This window comes from Melanotaenia boesemani, chromosome 16, assembly GCF_017639745.1.
Source record: "Melanotaenia boesemani isolate fMelBoe1 chromosome 16, fMelBoe1.pri, whole genome shotgun sequence".
Classification (NCBI taxonomy): Eukaryota; Metazoa; Chordata; class Actinopteri; order Atheriniformes; family Melanotaeniidae; genus Melanotaenia; species Melanotaenia boesemani.
In genome coordinates this window covers 33665049-33684021 of record NC_055697.1, presented here as the reverse complement: position 1 = coordinate 33684021, position 18973 = coordinate 33665049, and positions in this window count along the sequence as shown.

Sequence of the window (18973 nt, the reverse complement as noted above, 5' to 3'; positions counted from 1 at the left end):
TAGCGCAACGCTTTTATTAACGCAACGTTTTATTAACGCAACGTTTTTATTAACGCAACGGCTTTATTAACGCAACGTTTTATTAACGCAACGTTTATTAACGCAACGTTTTATTAACGCAACGCTTTTATTAACGCAACGTTTTATTAACGCAACGCTTTATTAACGCAACGCGTTTATTAACGCAACGTTTTATTAACGCAACGTTTTATTAACGCAACGCTTTTTATTAACGCAACGCTTTTATTAACGCAACGTTTTATTAACGCAACGCTTTTATTAACGCAACGTTTTATTAACGCAACGTTGTTATTAACGCAACGCTTTTATTAACGCAACGCTTTTTATTAACGCAACGTTTTATTAACGCAACGCTTTTCATTAACGCAACGCTTTTTATTAACGCAACGTTTTATTAACGCAACGCTTTATTAACGCACTGCTTTATTAACGCAACGTTTTATTAACGCAGCGTTTTATTAACGCAACGTTTTATTAACGCAACGTTTTATTAACGCAACGTTTTATTAACGCAACACTTTTTATTAACGCAACGTTTTATTAACGCAACGTTTTATTAACGCAACGCTTTATTAACGCAACGTTTTATTAACGCAACGTTTTATTAACGCAACGTTTTATTAACGCAACGCTTTATTAACGCAGCGTTTTATTAACGCAACGTTTTATTAACGCAACGGTTTATTAACGCAACGCTTTTTATTAACGCAACGTTTTTATTAACGCAACGTTTTATTAACGCAACGCTTTTATTAAAGGCAACGTTTTATTAACGCAACGTTGCATTAACGCAACGCTTTTTATTAATGCAACGCTTTTATTAACGCAACGTTTTATTAACGCAACGCTTTTCATTAACGCAACGCTTTTTATTAACGCAACGTTTTATTAACGCAACGTTTTATTAACGCAACGCTTTTTATTAACGCAACGTTTTATTAACGCAACGTTTTATTAACGCAACGCTTTATTAACGCAACGTTTTATTAACGCAACGTTTTATTAACGCAACGTTTTATTAACGCAACGCTTTTATTAACGCAACGTTTTATTAACGCAACGCTTTATTAACGCAGCGTTTTATTAACGCAACGTTTTATTAACGCAACATTTCATTAACGCAACGCTTTTTATTAACGCAACGTTTTATTAACGCAACGTCTCATTAACGCAACGCTTTATTAATGCAACGTTTTATTAACGCGTTTTATTAACGCAACGGTTTATTAACGCAACGCTTTTTATTAACGCAACGTTTTATTAACACAACGCTTTATTAACGCAGCGTTTTATTAACGCAACGTTTTATTAACGCAACATTTCATTAACGCAACGCTTTATTAACGCAACGTTTTATTAACGCAACTTTTTTTGTTTTGTTTTTTTTTTTTTTTTTAACTTGTCCTGTCCAGCATCCTAGCAGCAAAATGATAATCTGGTTGCTGTATCGTGCTGAACAAATTTGCTCTGCCAAGGGGAGGCCTATGGGTAAGGCTCCTCTTGATAATCTGATTCATTTATTTATTTATTTACTTTGAATCACGGAATCTATGTAATCTTGCTGGACATGACCGGAGGGGACAGAAAAAGATGGAAAATAGCAAAAAGAGCAAAAGGAAAAGAAGAAAGGAGACAAAAAGATCACAGACAGAAGGAAACGACCCTTTAATCCACACCATCACCAGACAACAAACTGTTACACCTGTACATGAACACACCAGAAAATTTCCTACAACTTTTACAAAAGCAGAAACACACACACAGAAAAAACAGAGTCACTAAGAGTTTTAAATAATAACCAAATCAAAAAGAAAACTTCCCTCTGGATGATGAGCCTTTAGTGGCATTAGGCACCCCTGCTCCCCAGGAGGCCCCCCAGGGCAAGACAGGCCAGGAGAGGCCGCCCCCCTCGACCGGGCCACTCAGGGACCGCAGCCAGTGAGCCGTCACCCACCCCAGAAAATACCCACCCTCCCACACCTTAACGGAGAATGAGAGGATGGGGACAGCGGCAGACCCACGGCCCACCACCCCCAGGCCCGCCCCCACAAGTGCACTTAACCCCGCCCCAACCACACACAGAAACACATGCACACACCTATTTCCTTGCACACTCCCACTCATCCTAACTCATATGCCCTCTCAGCCCCACCCAAAAAATATAAACACTCACACAGCATCCAACCCTCCCACTCTCACTCCCCAGACACACCCCCACTCATCCTAACACATGCATACGCATGCACACAAACATACCCCCCCCATTCACACAAACATCCAAAGTATAGACACACACATACAACATACAAGCATCCCTGTCTCACACCCCAGCACCTCCCCCTATAATCCCCCGAATCCCACTCAGCCCTCCTTCAAACCCCTACACCCCCCCTGCCCCCGGGCCATACCCTGGGTCCCAGAGTGTCAACCAGACACCAGGGCATGCACCAACCCCCACCACGGCAGCACATCCGGGCAGGCCCAGACCCCAGGCACATACGGAGCCCACCACCCCGGAGGGAGGAGGACCACCCCCGGGCACCAGAGCCCAGAACCCCCACCCAGCCCGCCCCCGAATAGCCCGGCCGCCTGGCCCAGGACCGACACCCACCAACCCAGGCGCCACCAGTGGCCTCACCCCCCGCCACGAGGCGACTCCAACCGCTGGCCCCCACAGCCCCCGACGAGGCCAGACCCAGAGCCACCCCCACTGCAGAGCAGCCCGGTCCCGCACCACAGGCAACCACAAAGAACCCGCAACCACCAGTCACTCCTGACCATTTCTCAAACCCCCATGGCAATGATGTCACAGTCCTCCACCTACACTAAGTGATGGAACTAAGCACAGGGGACCAGAAGGAATGAGATTCAGCCAAATAGTTCTTTGAGGAAGCAGACATTGTCTCACTACTGATGTGGTCACCTAAGAGATTCCTAAACTGCTGAATACATATTATTTATGTTTTTCCAGTTCACAAGGATAGTTTTCTTTGCGATGCATAATGCTGTGCGTATCATGTGTGCAGAGTAAATTGCCATATTAATGTCACCCAAGTCACCTAGTAGACATAGTGCGGGGATTGTAGGAATATTACATTTAAACCATGTTGACATGTCCACACATACCTGAAGCCAGAACCTGTGGACAGGTGTGCAGGACCACAAGGCATGGAGGTAGTTATCTGGTGTGTTTTCATTGCAGTGTGTGCAGATGTTTGATTGTGACAGACCCATCCTGAACATCCTTTGTCCTGTATAATGAGTTCTATGCAGAATTTTGAATTGTATTAGTTGCATATTTGAATTTTTAGTCATTTTAAAGGTGTTTAAACATATTTGTGACCATTTATCTTTATTAAAGTTACTGGATAAGTCACCCTCCCATTTTGAAGTTGGAAGACAGATTGAGTCTTCTAGTTTAGATAATAGTCTATATGTTTTTGATAATAGCTTTGGGGCATTGAGATTCATGAATTCTGCCACCCTAATAGGTAGCTGTAAGTTTAATTGATTAATGGTATATTTTTTACATATAATAGATTTAAGCTGGTGATATTCTAAAAAAGTTTGCTACTGATTCCATATTGTGAAGTGAGAATATTAAATGATAAGAAGTTTCCATTTTCTATTATATGTTCTAACTGTTTTATTCCTTTATTTTTTCATTGAGTAAAATTAATAAGCTTTTTGTTTTGCAGGATGTCAGGGTTGTTCCAGAGGGGTGTAAACTTACATGGAAAAAGTGAGGATTTGGTTATTTTTAGAAAATCCCACCAAGCCACTAAGGAGGAACTGATATTGATGCTTTTAAAACACTTATGTGTTTTGATGGTTGAGCTGATGAATGGCAGGTCAGAGATAAACACATCCTCACACAATGCTTGCTCTACATCTAACCATGATTCATCCAGACTGCTAGGTTTAAGCCATTTGGAGATATATTGCAGCTTGTTAGCTAAGAAAACATGATTAAAGTCGGGTAGCTCCGATCCGCCTCTATCTTTAGTCTGTTGTAAAGTTTTTAGACTGATACGTGATGGCTTATTTTTCCATAAAAATTTAGATATATGTGAGTCCAGTGACTTAAACCAACTGGAGGATGGTTTAGTGGGTATCATTGAAAACCATAGAACCATCATTTTAACTGTGGCAACCCTCCCATGAGTGATATGGGTAAGTGCCTCCACCGTGAGAGATCATCCTCTATTGCTTTAAGTAGCTGGACATAATTTAGCTTTGTTAGTTCTGATAACCTGGGGGAATGTTTATGCCTAGATATCTAATGTTTCCAGACTGTATTGTAGTATTGGGTGTGTTTTGTAGATCACAGTTGATGGGCATAATAATAGTCTTAGACCAGTTAATAGAGTAGTCAGATATTGGTGAGAATGTGTTAATAAGTGTGATTGTCTGGGGGAGAGATATCGATGAGTTCTGGAGAAAAAGTAATACATCATCAACATAAAGACTTATCTTGTGTTCTATATTTTTGGCATGGATTCCTTTAATCTCTTTATTTTGTCTTATGGCAGCAGCTAGGGGTTCAATAAAAATAGCAAAGAGTGATGGAGAAAGCGGGCAGCCCTGTCTGGTTCCTCTCTGCAAACAGAAGCTTGGAGAGGTTTGATCATTGGTCTTCACACATGCATTTGGGTTGTTATATAATATTTTTATCCAATCAATGAAAGATGACCCAAACCCAAATTTGTTTAACGTTGCAAATAAAAATTTCCAGTTTAAGGTCAAATACTTTTTCTGCGTCTAAAGAAATTACTGTGGATTCCAGATTATGTAGAGTAGAATAATCTATGATGTTAATTAATCTACGCATGTTAGTAGAGGAATGTCTACCTTTAATAAAGCCTGTTTGGTCAGGATGTATTATTAGAGGGGTTATTTTTTCTATTCTTCTGGCCAAAGCTTTGCTAATTATTTTGAGATCTACATTTATTAATGAAATTGGACGGTAACTGGATGGAAGTGTCGGGTCTTTACCTGGTTTTAATAGTAGAGTAATATTGGCTAGGTTCATATTTGAAGGTATTTTTTGTTTTTCCTTTATTTCTAATATTATATTGTAGAAAGTGGGTGCCAACGTTGTCCAGAATTCTTTGTAGAATTCTGCTGGGTAACCATCTGGACCCGGAGCTTTATTGTTGGACATATGCTGGAGAGGTTCTTGGAGTTCGCCGACTGAAAGGGGGGAATCCAAGACCATTTTATTTTCATGTTTTAATTTTGGAAGATTGATGTTACTAAGAAATTGATGAATATTGTCATCTGTTGTAGTTAGTTGTGATGTATATAATGTTTTATAGAATTCTTTGAAAGTGTTATTTATCTTGTCAGGGTCGTGGCTGATGTTTCCTTCTGGATCTCTGACAGAGGAGATGGTTGTTTTCTCCTTGTTTGTTTTTAACTGATTAACCAGGAACCTTCCAGATTTGTTGCCATGCTCAAAATTCTCCAAGCGAAGTCTTTGCACCAAGAATTGCGTCTTTTTATCTATTATTTCATTAAATTCAAGTTTAGCTTTCCTTATAGCATTTAGTGTGTGTTCTTCTGGGGAGACATGGTAAGCGTCCTCTAAGGATTTAATTCTGAGTTCTAACTCTGAGATTCTCAAAGTTTCCTTCTTTTTCTTATGAGAAGAAAAGGAAATTATTTTTCCTCTCATTACTGCTTTTCCTGCAACGCAATGTTTTATTAATGCAACGTTTTATTAACGCAACGTTTTATTAACGCAACGCTTTATTAACGCAACGCTTTATTAACGCAACATTTTATTAACGCTGTTCATTTTTTTAATCGTGCGTTAAGGTTTTTTTTTTTTTGCTGTCTTTGATGACAGAAACAAGGCGTCCATGTCTTCCTTCCCTGCTGCAGCGGTGCGTCTGATGTAATCAGGAGAGGGTTTAGTTAAATTCCGTTTTCTGTCTAGAACTTAAGGAAGAACCAACGTTTCTGTTTGTCCAAACCCAAGCAGATGGAAAGAACATCGTGATTTTTGGACGGGAAACTGCTCCCAAAAGACGAGAAACTTCTTTTTCTTTTTTTTTTTTAATAAATGTGGTTTTTATTTATGCCAGACAGCAAAGGTAAGATATGTTTTTTGACTTTTACAAACGTGCAGCATAAATCGGGTCTTCTTGTGCCTCTGGTCCGGTGAATCTTGGTCAGTATGTCCTCCACTGACAACACTCTGGCTGCTCCACCTGTAGCTGCCGGTGCATGCAGCTGAGCCCTTTCCAGCAACGTTGATCATTAGAGACTTTGTGGTGTTTTTCAGGCACTGAAGTTCACGATTTTCTGATTCTGGTTCCCGACCTGCTGGAGGAGTACTCTCACATCCAGAATGTGGTCATCCACATCGGGTGTAATAACATTCCCAGCCAGACAGCGAAGATTTCAAAGCATGACTGTAGAAAGCTTTTAAGTCGTTTTAAAACCAGTGACGAAAACGTTCTTATATCTGGTCCCATTCAGAAGCTGCAGTGATCATTTTAGCCTCAACACCTGGCTCCAATCAGCATGTCCAGCTTTTAGCAGTTTTTATCGATCATTTTAATCTGTTCTGGAACCGTCCATCACTCCTCCGGACGGATGACCTTCACCCAAACATGCTGGGCAGCTGCGTTTTAAAAGACAACATATTTTTCTTTATCCATACCTGCAGTATAACTACATCATGCTACTTTCCCACACCCACTGCCTTCTGACCAGGACTCTTCCTCTGATCTGTTTACCTCAAACTGGCATGAGCCAGGAACTGGCCCCCCTTGCCGTTAATATTCATCATCAATGATCATGTCCCAGGTAAATTGCCCATTTCCCAGAACCATCCTATCCCTGTCATCATAATCAGTCAAAAATCTACTCCGTATTCCAACAGGTCCTCCAATTCCAATAATCTTCAACTCACTGACACCAATAAACGCCGACAAATCTTGGATGATAACCTCTGCTTCCGCCTTTACCTTCAACCACTCAGAGGTCTCAAAGATTGTAGGGGTTAAGCCTCTGGGTCTGCAGACACCCTCTAACTTTCAGTTATCGCTCAGGAGTCCATCTACATGGCCAGTGGATATTAGCTCCATACCATCCACCAACAGGTCGACTCGAAGGGCAAAGGTTTGGAATGCTTTGTAATCGTCAGCCTTAACATCTGGAGTGTTCAAAATGGCAGCTGTTTCACCTTGGGCGAGCTGATGAGGTTGTCCATATTGCCATTGTAGAGCATGCGTGGCTGTAAGGCTGGGCGATAGCGACATGCTTGCGTGTTGAGGCGGGCTTCTTCCAACACCAGCTGCTCCATGAGAACTCTACTTGTGCTCAGACAACTCAGCATGGGGGTTAAGGTGATGACATAAGGCCATCTTCGAATTTGGGAACTCCTGTGCTGAGCTGTCTGAGTTTTTTATCCAAGATGTGTCAGCGTAACTCCCCCGACAAGCCCGTGATGGTGAGGAGAGGTAAACCTGCCGTTGGGACCAAGCCAAAGACTCAGCCAGTGCTTTCAAGCACGTATTCAGTGCTTCTCTGTTGCCTGCTCCGTGTGGAATGACAATGCACATTCACAAGAGAGCCGAATAAGGACCCAATACGTATTTAGCTGTCCTTAGTAATGCCTGTCTTAAATTAACAACAACACTGCCCTCTAGGAGGAATTCAGAACCAGGCTGCATCGGCTTCCCGTGCATTTCAGGATCGATTTTAAGGTTCATTTAGTGGTTTATAAATGTCTTAATGGGCTTGGGCATTCTTATTTATCTGACCTGCTTCTGACCTGCCCTCACAGACCCTGAGGTCCTCTGGTACCGGACTATTGGTTGTTCCTAAAGTCAGGACTAAAACCTCCGGTGAGGCCACCACTACGGTCCAGGTCTATGGACCTGCCAGGGGACCTCGAGGCTGCAGAGACTGTTGATGCATTTAAAGAGGCTCAAGACCTTTTTAATTTAGCTTTTAAGTGAATAGTTTTACCTTGTTTAGGTTTATTATTTTTTATTACTTTTATTTAACTTTTTCTTGTACTTATTTATTTAAAAACGCCCGTTTTTGTCATTTTCTTAGGTCTGTTTTTTTTTCTTTGCTTTACTAAAGGCACATTGTTTTTATGAGTTTCTTTAAACTTTTATATTTGTCGTACTCATTTGATCTTATTGTTTATTTAATTTTCTACTTTTAACATGTTTAACTCCAGTGTATTCCTCATAGGGACCCTCCACGCTGGGACCACTGCCTGCTTGGTCTGCAGGGTTGTTGCCATGGTGATGGCTGTGGTCTGGGTGGCTAGGGGCCCTGGTCTGCCCGGACCTGGGCTGTCCCCATGGTGGCAGCCTCTATGGTCACGATGGCTCCTGGTGTTAACGGATCCCCAAGATATTGTTCCCTCACAGTAGAGTCAAGCTAGATTAAATTCTTATTATGTTAAGAGATGAAGGGTTTGCTTTGGGTGTGTGTGTGTGTGTGAGAGAGAGTGAGAGAGAGTGAGATAGTATGTGTGGATTTTTAAATTGCTGTTTTATATTCTTTTATTTGTAAACATTGTTTTGTCTGCATTTTATTATGTGAAACACTTTGTGCTACTTGAATAAAAAGTGCTTCATCAATAAAATTGGATTTAATTTAATTTGATAATAGTAATCATATGAATAAGTAAAATAATCCTGGGAATGAGTAAAGTATCTTGAAGTGGAGAAATTAGCCGAAGCTCTAAAGTGGACAGAGAACTGCTGGGGATTGAACTGTGTTTGGTTTGGATGCCGGTGCTTGGTGGAGTCTTTTAGCTGAGTTTCTCCCGTCATGTTGCTATGCTACATGTTAGCATCATTGCTTCCTGGTAACTGCAGACATCTCATGTTGCCTCTATTAATGTCATGTAAATCCAGTATGATAGTTATTTCATATAGTTATGTGCAACCAATCACACAGCAAACATTCATGGAAGAAAACGAGCTACGGAAACCAAACTCTGTCATCTCAATTCAGTCTTGCAGCTCTGTCCAGGAAACTCTCCAACCTCTTTTCTAGACAGTTTATAGACTGTTTCACCAAACGTCAGTGGACAGAGATCAGTAGATCTAATAAGTTTCCATGAAGTTGTTTTACTTTCTGCTGTGACTTCAGGTTGTCTTGTTGACTTCCTGAATCGATGTTGATGACATTAAAAAGAACCGTTGAGATGGAGATAATCCTTGTCCACACAAAGACCCGCCCCGGTCTCCTTCAGATAAAGCTTTAAAAATGATCCTGCTCGGCTAGACGAGCTTCACAGAAGAAAAGGTGAAACATTTTTTCCTGATTGGTCCAGACTGGGCGGAACGCCCTGTTTTCTTGAACGGACTTGTTTTGCTGAGCATCCTCACTCGGCTGGCAGAGGCTGGAGAGAAACTTGGAGCTCAACGGAGTCCTGAGCTGAATGAGAAAGAGCAGGGCACTGATGGCAGGGGGTCGGTGGGGGGTTAAGCTGTGACCCAGATTCCTGCACGAGTCTTTGTCCTGAAGATTCCCCACATTCATCCCACTGAGCGCTTTGCTTCTGAATGCAGCCACGGACCAAGAGAGAAACACTCTGTCCACATGGAGAGAAAAATAACTGAGTTTACTTCATGCCACAGGTTCTGCAATGCAGATTATTGTTGGAAAACGTCAGCTGACTGCTGCTCTGGTTTCCCATATTCATGTTTGTTTATGCCTAAATGGAGAAATCAGAGGCCAGACCCTCTTTAGTAGCTGCATGGTTCTTTGAGCTACTTCCATCATTTCAGTCTTGTAAAAAACAGCAAATACAGACAGAAACCATGTTTTTACGCCATATTAATGTATCTTTAACTCTTACAATGCCAGCTGGAGCTTTTAATCCCAGTATAAACCAGTCTGTAGCAGCTTTTAATCCCAGTATAAACCAGTCTGTAACAGCTTTTAATCCCAGTATAAACCAGTCTGTAGCAGCTTTTAATCCCAGTATAAACCAGTCTGTAACAGCTTTTAATCCCAGTATAAACCAGTCTGTAGCAGCTTTTAATCCCAGTATAAACCAGTCTGTAGCAGCTTTTAATCCCAGTATAAACCAGTCTGTAACAGCTGTTAATCCCAGTATAAACCAGTCTGTAACAGCTTTTAATCCCAGTATAAACCAGTCTGTAGCCGCTTTTAATCCCAGTATAAACCAGTCTGTAGCAGCTTTTAATCCCAGTATAAACCAGTCTATAGCACCTTTTAATCCCAGTATAAACCAGTCTGTAACAGCTTTTAATCCCAGTATAAACCAGTCTGTAGCAGCTTTTAATCCCAGTATAAACCAGTCTGTAACAGCTTTTAATCCCAGTATAAACCAGTCTGTAGCAGCTTTTAATCCCAGTATAAACCAGTCTGTAGCAGCTTTTAATCCCAGTATAAACCAGTCTGTAACAGCTTTTAATCCCAGTATAAACCAGTCTGTAGCAGCTTTTAATCCCAGTATGAACCAGTCTGTAGCAGCTTTTAATCCCAGTATAAACCAGTCTGTAGCAGCTTTTAATCCCAGTATAAACCAGTCTGTAGCAGCTTTTAATCCCAGTATAAACCAGTCTGTAACAGCTGTTAATCCCAGTATAAACCAGTCTGTAGCACCTTTTAATCCCAGTATAAACCAGTCTGTAGCCGCTTTTAATCCCAGTATAAACCAGTCTGTAGCAGCTTTTAATCCCAGTATAAACCAGTCTGTAGCAGCTTTTAATCCCAGTATAAACCAGTCTGTAGCAGCTTTTAATCCCAGTATAAACCAGTCTGTAGCAGCTTTTAATCCCAGTATAAACCAGTCTGTAGCAGCTTTTAATCCCAGTATAAACCAGTCTGTAGCACCTTTTAATCCCAGTATAAACCAGTCTGTAGCCGCTTTTAATCCCAGTATAAACCAGTCTGTAGCAGCTTTTAATCCCAGTATAAACCAGTCTGTAACAGCTTTTAATCCCAGTATAAACCAGTCTGTAGCAGCTTTTAATCCCAGTATAAACCAGTCTGTAACAGCTTTTAATCCCAGTATAAACCAGTCTGTAGCAGCTTTTAATCCCAGTATAAACCAGTCTGTAACAGCTTTTAATCCCAGTATAAACCAGTCTGTAGCAGCTTTTAATCCCAGTATAAACCAGTCTGTAGCAGCTTTTAATCCCAGTATAAACCAGTCTGTAACAGCTGTTAATCCCAGTATAAACCAGTCTGTAGCACCTTTTAATCCCAGTATAAACCAGTCTGTAGCCGCTTTTAATCCCAGTATAAACCAGTCTGTAGCAGCTTTTAATCCCAGTGTAAACCAGTCTGTAACAGCTTTTAATCCCAGTATAAACCAGTCTGTAGCAGCTTTTAATCCCAGTATAAACCAGTCTGTAACAGCTTTTAATCCCAGTATAAACCAGTCTGTAGCAGCTTTTAATCCCAGTATAAACCAGTCTGTAGCAGCTTTTAATCCCAGTATAAACCAGTCTGTAGCAGCTTTTAATCCCAGTATAAACCAGTCTGTAACAGCTTTTAATCCCAGTATAAACCAGTCTGTAGCAGCTTTTAATCCCAGTATAAACCAGTCTGTAACAGCTGTTAATCCCAGTATAAACCAGTCTGTAGCACCTTTTAATCCCAGTATAAACCAGTCTGTAGCCGCTTTTAATCCCAGTATAAACCAGTCTGTAGCAGCTTTTAATCCCAGTATAAACCAGTCTGTAGCAGCTTTTAATCCCAGTATAAACCAGTCTGTAGCAGCTTTTAATCCCAGTATAAACCAGTCTGTAACAGCTTTTAATCCCAGTATAAACCAGTCTGTAGCAGCTTTTAATCCCAGTATAAACCAGTCTGTAGCACCTTTTAATCCCAGTATAAACCAGTCTGTAGCCGCTTTTAATCCCAGTATAAACCAGTCTGTAGCAGCTTTTAATCCCAGTATAAACCAGTCTGTAACAGCTTTTAATCCCAGTATAAACCAGTCTGTAGCAGCTTTTAATCCCAGTATAAACCAGTCTGTAACAGCTTTTAATCCCAGTATAAACCAGTCTGTAGCAGCTTTTAATCCCAGTATAAACCAGTCTGTAACAGCTTTTAATCCCAGTATAAACCAGTCTGTAGCAGCTTTTAATCCCAGTATAAACCAGTCTGTAGCAGCTTTTAATCCCAGTATAAACCAGTCTGTAACAGCTGTTAATCCCAGTATAAACCAGTCTGTAGCACCTTTTAATCCCAGTATAAACCAGTCTGTAGCCGCTTTTAATCCCAGTATAAACCAGTCTGTAGCAGCTTTTAATCCCAGTATAAACCAGTCTGTAACAGCTTTTAATCCCAGTATAAACCAGTCTGTAGCAGCTTTTAATCCCAGTATAAACCAGTCTGTAGCAGCTTTTAATCCCAGTATAAACCAGTCTGTAACAGCTGTTAATCCCAGTATAAACCAGTCTGTAGCAGCTTTTAATCCCAGTATAAACCAGTCTGTAGCAGCTTTTAATCCCAGTATAAACAAGTCTGTAGCAGCTTTTAATCCCAGTATAAACCAGTGTGTAGCAGTTTTTAATCCCAGTATAAACCAGTGTGTAGCAGCTTTTAATCCCAGTATAAACCAGTCTGTAGCGGCTTTAGTCCCAGTATAAACCAGTGTGTAACGGCTTTTAATCCCAGTATAAACCAGTCTGTAGCAGCTTTTAATTCCAGTATAAACCAGTCTGTAGCAGATTTCAATCCCAATATAAACCAGTCTGTAACAGCTTTTAATCCCAGTATAAACCAGTCTGTAGCAGATTTCAATCCCAATATAAACCAGTCTGTAGCAGCTTTTAATCCCAGTGTAAACCAGTGTGTAGCAGCTTTTAATCCCAGAATAAACCAGTCTGTAACAGCTTTAAATCACAGTATAAACCAGTCTGTAGCAGCTTTTAATCCCAGGTTAAACCAGTCTGTAGCAGCTTTTAATCCCAGGTTAAACCAGTCTGTAGCAGCTTTTAATCCCAGTATAAACCAGTCTTTAACGGCTTTTAATCGCAGTGTAAACCAGTCTGTAGCAGCTTTTAATCCCAGTATAAACCAGTGTGTAGCAGTTTTTAATCCCAGTATAAACCAGTCTGTAGCAGCTTTTAATCCCAGTATAAACCAGTCTGTAGCAGCTTTTAATCCCAGTATAAACCAGTCTGTAGCGGCTTTTAATCCCAGTATAAACCAGTCTGTAGCAGCTTTTAATCCCAGTATAAACCAGTCTGTAACGGCTTTTAATCCCAGTATAAACCAGTCTGTAACAGCTTTTAATCCCAGTATAAACCAGTCTGTAGCAGCTTTTAATCCCAGTATAAACCAGTCTGTAACAGCTTTTAATCCCAGTATAAACCAGTGTGTAGCAGCTTTTAATCCCAGTATAAACCAGTCTGTAGCAGCTTTTAATCCCAGTATAAACCAGTGTGTAGCAGTTTTTAATCCCAGTATAAACCAGTGTGTAGCAGCTTTTAATCCCAGTATAAACCAGTCTGTAGCGGCTTTAATCCCAGCCGTTTGTAACGGCTTTTAATCCCAGTATAAACCAGTCTGTAGCAGCTTTTAATTCCAGTATAAACCAGTCTGTAGCAGATTTCAATCCCAATATAAACCAGTCTGTAACAGCTTTTAATCCCAGTATAAACCAGTCTGTAGCAGATTTCAATCCCAATATAAACCAGTCTGTAGCAGCTTTTAATCCCAGTGTAAACCAGTGTGTAGCAGCTTTTAAGCCCAGAATAAACCAGTCTGTAACAGCTTTAAATCACAGTTTAAACCAGTCTGTAGCAGCTTTTAATCCCAGGTTAAACCAGTCTGTAGCACCTTTTAATCCCATGTTAAACCAGTCTGTAGCAACTTTTAATCCCAGTATAAACCAGTCTTTAACGGCTTTTAATCGCAGTGTAAACCAGTCTGTAGCAGCTTTTAATTCCAGTATAAACCAGTCTGTAGCAGATTTCAATCCCAATATAAACCAGTCTGTAACAGCTTTTAATCCCAGTATAAACCAGTCTGTAGCAGATTTCAATCCCAATATAAATCAATCTGTAGCAGCTTTTAATCCCAGTATAAACCAGTGTGTAGCAGCTTTTAATCCCAGAATAAACCAGTCTGTAACAGCTTTAAATCCCAGTATAAACCAGTCTGAAGCAGCTTTTAATCCCAGGTTAAACCAGTCTGTAGCAGCTTTTAATCCCAGTATAAACCAGTGTGTAGCGGCTTTTAATCCCAGTATAAACCAGTGTGTAGCAGCTTTTAATCCCAGTATAAACCAGTCTGTAGCAGCTTTTAATCCCAGTATAAACCAGTCTGTAGCAGCTTTTAAGCCCAGTATAAACCAGTGTGTAGCAGTTTTTAATCCCAGTATAAACTAGTGTGTAGCAGCTTTTAATCCCAGTATAAACCAGTGTGTAGCAGTTTTTAATCCCAGTATAAACCAGTCTGTAGCAGCTTTTAATCCCAGTATAAACCAGTCTGTAGCAGCTTTTAATCCCAGCTTTTAATCCCAGCCTGTAGCGGCGTTTAATCCCAGTATAAACCAGTCTGTAGCAGCTTTTAATCCCAGTATAAACCAGTCTGTAACGGCTTTGAATCCCAGTGTAAACCAGTCTGTAGCAGCTTTTAATCCCAGTATAAACCAGTGTGTAGCAGCTTTTAATCCCAGTATAAACCAGTCTGTAGCAGCTTTTAATCCCAGTATAAACCAGTCTGTAGCAGCTTTTAATCCCAGTATAAACCAGTCTGTAGCAGCTTTTAATTCCAGTATAAACCAGTCTGTAGCAGCTTTTAATCCCAGTCTAAACCAGTCTGTAGCAGCTTTTAATCCGAGTATAAACCAGTGTGGAGCAGTTTTTAATCCCAGTATAAACCAGTCTGTAGCGGCTTTTAATCCCAGTATAAACCAGTCTGTAGCGGCTTTTAATCCCAGTATAAACCAGTGTGTAGCAGCTTTTAATCCCAGTATAAACCAGTCTGTAGCAGCTTTTAATCCCAGTATAAACCAGTTTTAATCCCAGTATAAACCAGTCTGTAGCACCTTTTAATCCCAGTATAAACCAGTCTGTAGCAGCTTTTAATCCCAGAATAAAGCAGTCTGTAACAGCTTTAAATCCCAGTATAAACCAGTCTGTAGCAGCTTTTAATCCCAGTGTAAACCAGTGTGTAGCAGCTTTTAATCCCAGAATAAACCAGTCTGTAACAGCTTTAAATCACAGTATAAACCAGTCTGTAGCACCTTTTAATCCCAGGTTAAACCAGTCTGTAGCAGCTTTTAATCCCAGTATAAACCAGTCTTTAACGGCTTTTAATCGCAGTGTAAACCAGTCTGTAGCAGCTTTTAATCCCAGTATAAACCAGTCTGTAGCAGATTTCAATCCCAATATAAACCAGTCTGTAACAGCTTTTAATCCCAGTATAAACCAGTCTGTAGCAGATTTCAATCCCAATATAAACCAATCTGTAGCAGCTTTTAATCCCAGTATAAACCAGTGTGTAGCAGCTTTTAATCCCAGAATAAACCAGTCTGCAACAGCTTTAAATCCCAGTATAAACCAGTCTGTAGCAGCTTTTAATCCCAGGTTAAACCAGTCTGTAGCAGCTTTTAATCCCAGTATAAACCAGTGTGTAGCGGCTTTTAATCCCAGTATAAACCAGTCTGTAGCAGCTTTTAATCCCAGTATAAACCAGTGTGTAGCAGCTTTTAATCCCAGTATAAACCAGTCTGTAGCAGCTTTTAATCCCAGTATAAACCAGTCTGTAGCAGCTTTTAATCCCAGTATAAACCAGTCTGTAGCGGCTTTTAATCCCAGTATAAACCAGTCTGTAGCGGCTTTTAATCCCAGTATAAACCAGTGTGTAGCAGCTTTTAATCCCAGTATAAACCAGTCTGTAGCAGCTTTTAATCCCAGTATAAACCAGTCTGTAGCAGCTTTTAATCCCAGTATAAACCAGTCTGTAGCAGCTTTTAATCCCAGTATAAACCAGTCTGTAGCAGCTTTTAATCCCAGTATAAACCAGTCTGTAGCAGCTTTTAATCCCAGTATAAACCAGTCTGTAGCAGCTTTTAATCCCAGTATAAACCAGTGTGTAGCGGCTTTTAATCCCAGTATAAACCAGTCTGTAGCGGCTTTTAATCCCAGTATAAACCAGTGTGTAGCAGCTTTTAATCCCAGTATAAACCAGTCTGTAGCAGCTTTTAATCCCAGTATAAACCAGTCTGTAGCAGCTTTTAATCCCAGTATAAACCAGTCTGTAGCAGCTTTTAATCCCAGTATAAACCAGTCTGTAGCAGCTTTTAATCCCAGAATAAAGCAGTCTGTAACAGCTTTAAATCCCAGTATAAACCAGTCTGTAGCAGCTTTTAATCCCAGTGTAAACCAGTGTGTAGCAGCTTTTAATCCCAGAATAAACCAGTCTGTAACAGCTTTAAATCACAGTATAAACCAGTCTGTAGCAGCTTTTAATCCCAGGTTAAACCAGTCTGTAGCACCTTTTAATCCCAGGTTAAACCAGTCTTTAACGGCTTTTAATCGCAGTGTAAACCAGTCTGTAGCAGCTTTTAATTCCAGTATAAACCAGTCTGTAGCAGCTTTTAATCCCAGGTTAAACCAGTCTGTAGCACCTTTTAATCCCAGTATAAACCAGTCTTTAACGGCTTTTAATCGCAGTGTAAACCAGTCTGTAGCAGCTTTTAATTCCAGTATAAACCAGTCTGTAGCAGATTTCAATCCCAATATAAACCAGTCTGTAACAGCTTTTAATCCCAGTATAAACCAGTCTGTAACAGCTTTGATTCCCAGCATAAACCAGTCTGTAGCAGCTTTTAATCCCAGTATAAACCAGCCTGTAACAGCTTTAAATCCCAGTATAAACCAGTCTGTAGCAGCTTTTAATCCCAGCTTTTAATCCCAGCCTGTAGCGGCGTTTAATCCCAGTATAAACCAGTCTGTAGCAGCTTTTAATCCCAGTATAAACCAGTCTGTAACGGCTTTGAATCCCAGTGTAAACCAGTCTGTAGCAGCTTTTAATCCCAGTATAAACCAGTGTGTAGCAGCTTTTAATCCCAGTATAAACCAGTCTGTAGCAGCTTTTAATCCCAGTATAAACCAGTCTGTAGCAGCTTTTAATCCCAGTATAAACCAGTCTGTAGCAGCTTTTAATTCCAGTATAAACCAGTCTGTAGCAGCTTTTAATCCCAGTCTAAACCAGTCTGTAGCAGCTTTTAATCCGAGTATAAACCAGTGTGGAGCAGTTTTTAATCCCAGTATAAACCAGTCTGTAGCGGCTTTTAATCCCAGTATAAACCAGTCTGTAGCGGCTTTTAATCCCAGTATAAACCAGTGTGTAGCAGCTTTTAATCCCAGTATAAACCAGTCTGTAGCAGCTTTTAATCCCAGTATAAACCAGTTTTAATCCCAGTATAAACCAGTCTGTAGCACCTTTTAATCCCAGTATAAACCAGTCTGTAGCAGCTTTTAATCCCAGAATAAAGCAGTCTGTAACAGCTTTAAATCCCAGTATAAACCAGTCTGTAGCAGCTTTTAATCCCAGTGTAAACCAGTGTGTAGCAGCTTTTAATCCCAGAATAAACCAGTCTGTAACAGCTTTAAATCACAGTATAAACCAGTCTGTAGCACCTTTTAATCCCAGGTTAAACCAGTCTGTAGCAGCTTTTAATCCCAGTATAAACCAGTCTTTAACGGCTTTTAATCGCAGTGTAAACCAGTCTGTAGCAGCTTTTAATTCCAGTATAAACCAGTCTGTAGCAGATTTCAATCCCAATATAAACCAGTCTGTAACAGCTTTTAATCCCAGTATAAACCAGTCTGTAGCAGATTTCAATCCCAATATAAACCAATCTGTAGCAGCTTTTAATCCCAGTATAAACCAGTGTGTAGCAGCTTTTAATCCCAGAATAAACCAGTCTGCAACAGCTTTAAATCCCAGTATAAACCAGTCTGTAGCAGCTTTTAATCCCAGGTTAAACCAGTCTGTAGCAGCTTTTAATCCCAGTATAAACCAGTGTGTAGCGGCTTTTAATCCCAGTATAAACCAGTCTGTAGCAGCTTTTAATCCCAGTATAAACCAGTGTGTAGCAGCTTTTAATCCCAGTATAAACCAGTCTGTAGCAGCTTTTAATCCCAGTATAAACCAGTCTGTAGCAGCTTTTAATCCCAGTATAAACCAGTGTGTAGCGGCTTTTAATCCCAGTATAAACCAGTCTGTAGCGGCTTTTAATCCCAGTATAAACCAGTGTGTAGCAGCTTTTAATCCCAGTATAAACCAGTCTGTAGCAGCTTTTAATCCCAGTATAAACCAGTCTGTAGCAGCTTTTAATCCCAGTATAAACCAGTCTGTAGCAGCTTTTAATCCCAGTATAAACCAGTCTGTAGCAGCTTTTAATCCCAGTATAAACCAGTCTGTAGCAGCTTTTAATCCCAGTATAAACCAGTCTGTAGCAGCTTTTAATCCCAGTATAAACCAGTGTGTAGCGGCTTTTAATCCCAGTATAAACCAGTCTGTAGCGGCTTTTAATCCCAGTATAAACCAGTGTGTAGCAGCTTTTAATCCCAGTATAAACCAGTCTGTAGCAGCTTTTAATCCCAGTATAAACCAGTCTGTAGCAGCTTTTAATCCCAGTATAAACCAGTCTGTAGCAGCTTTTAATCCCAGTATAAACCAGTCTGTAGCAGCTTTTAATCCCAGATTAAAGCAGTCTGTAACAGCTTTAAATCCCAGTATAAACCAGTCTGTAGCAGCTTTTAATCCCAGTGTAAACCAGTGTGTAGCAGCTTTTAATCCCAGAATAAACCAGTCTGTAACAGCTTTAAATCACAGTATAAACCAGTCTGTAGCAGCTTTTAATCCCAGGTTAAACCAGTCTGTAGCACCTTTTAATCCCAGGTTAAACCAGTCTTTAACGGCTTTTAATCGCAGTGTAAACCAGTCTGTAGCAGCTTTTAATTCCAGT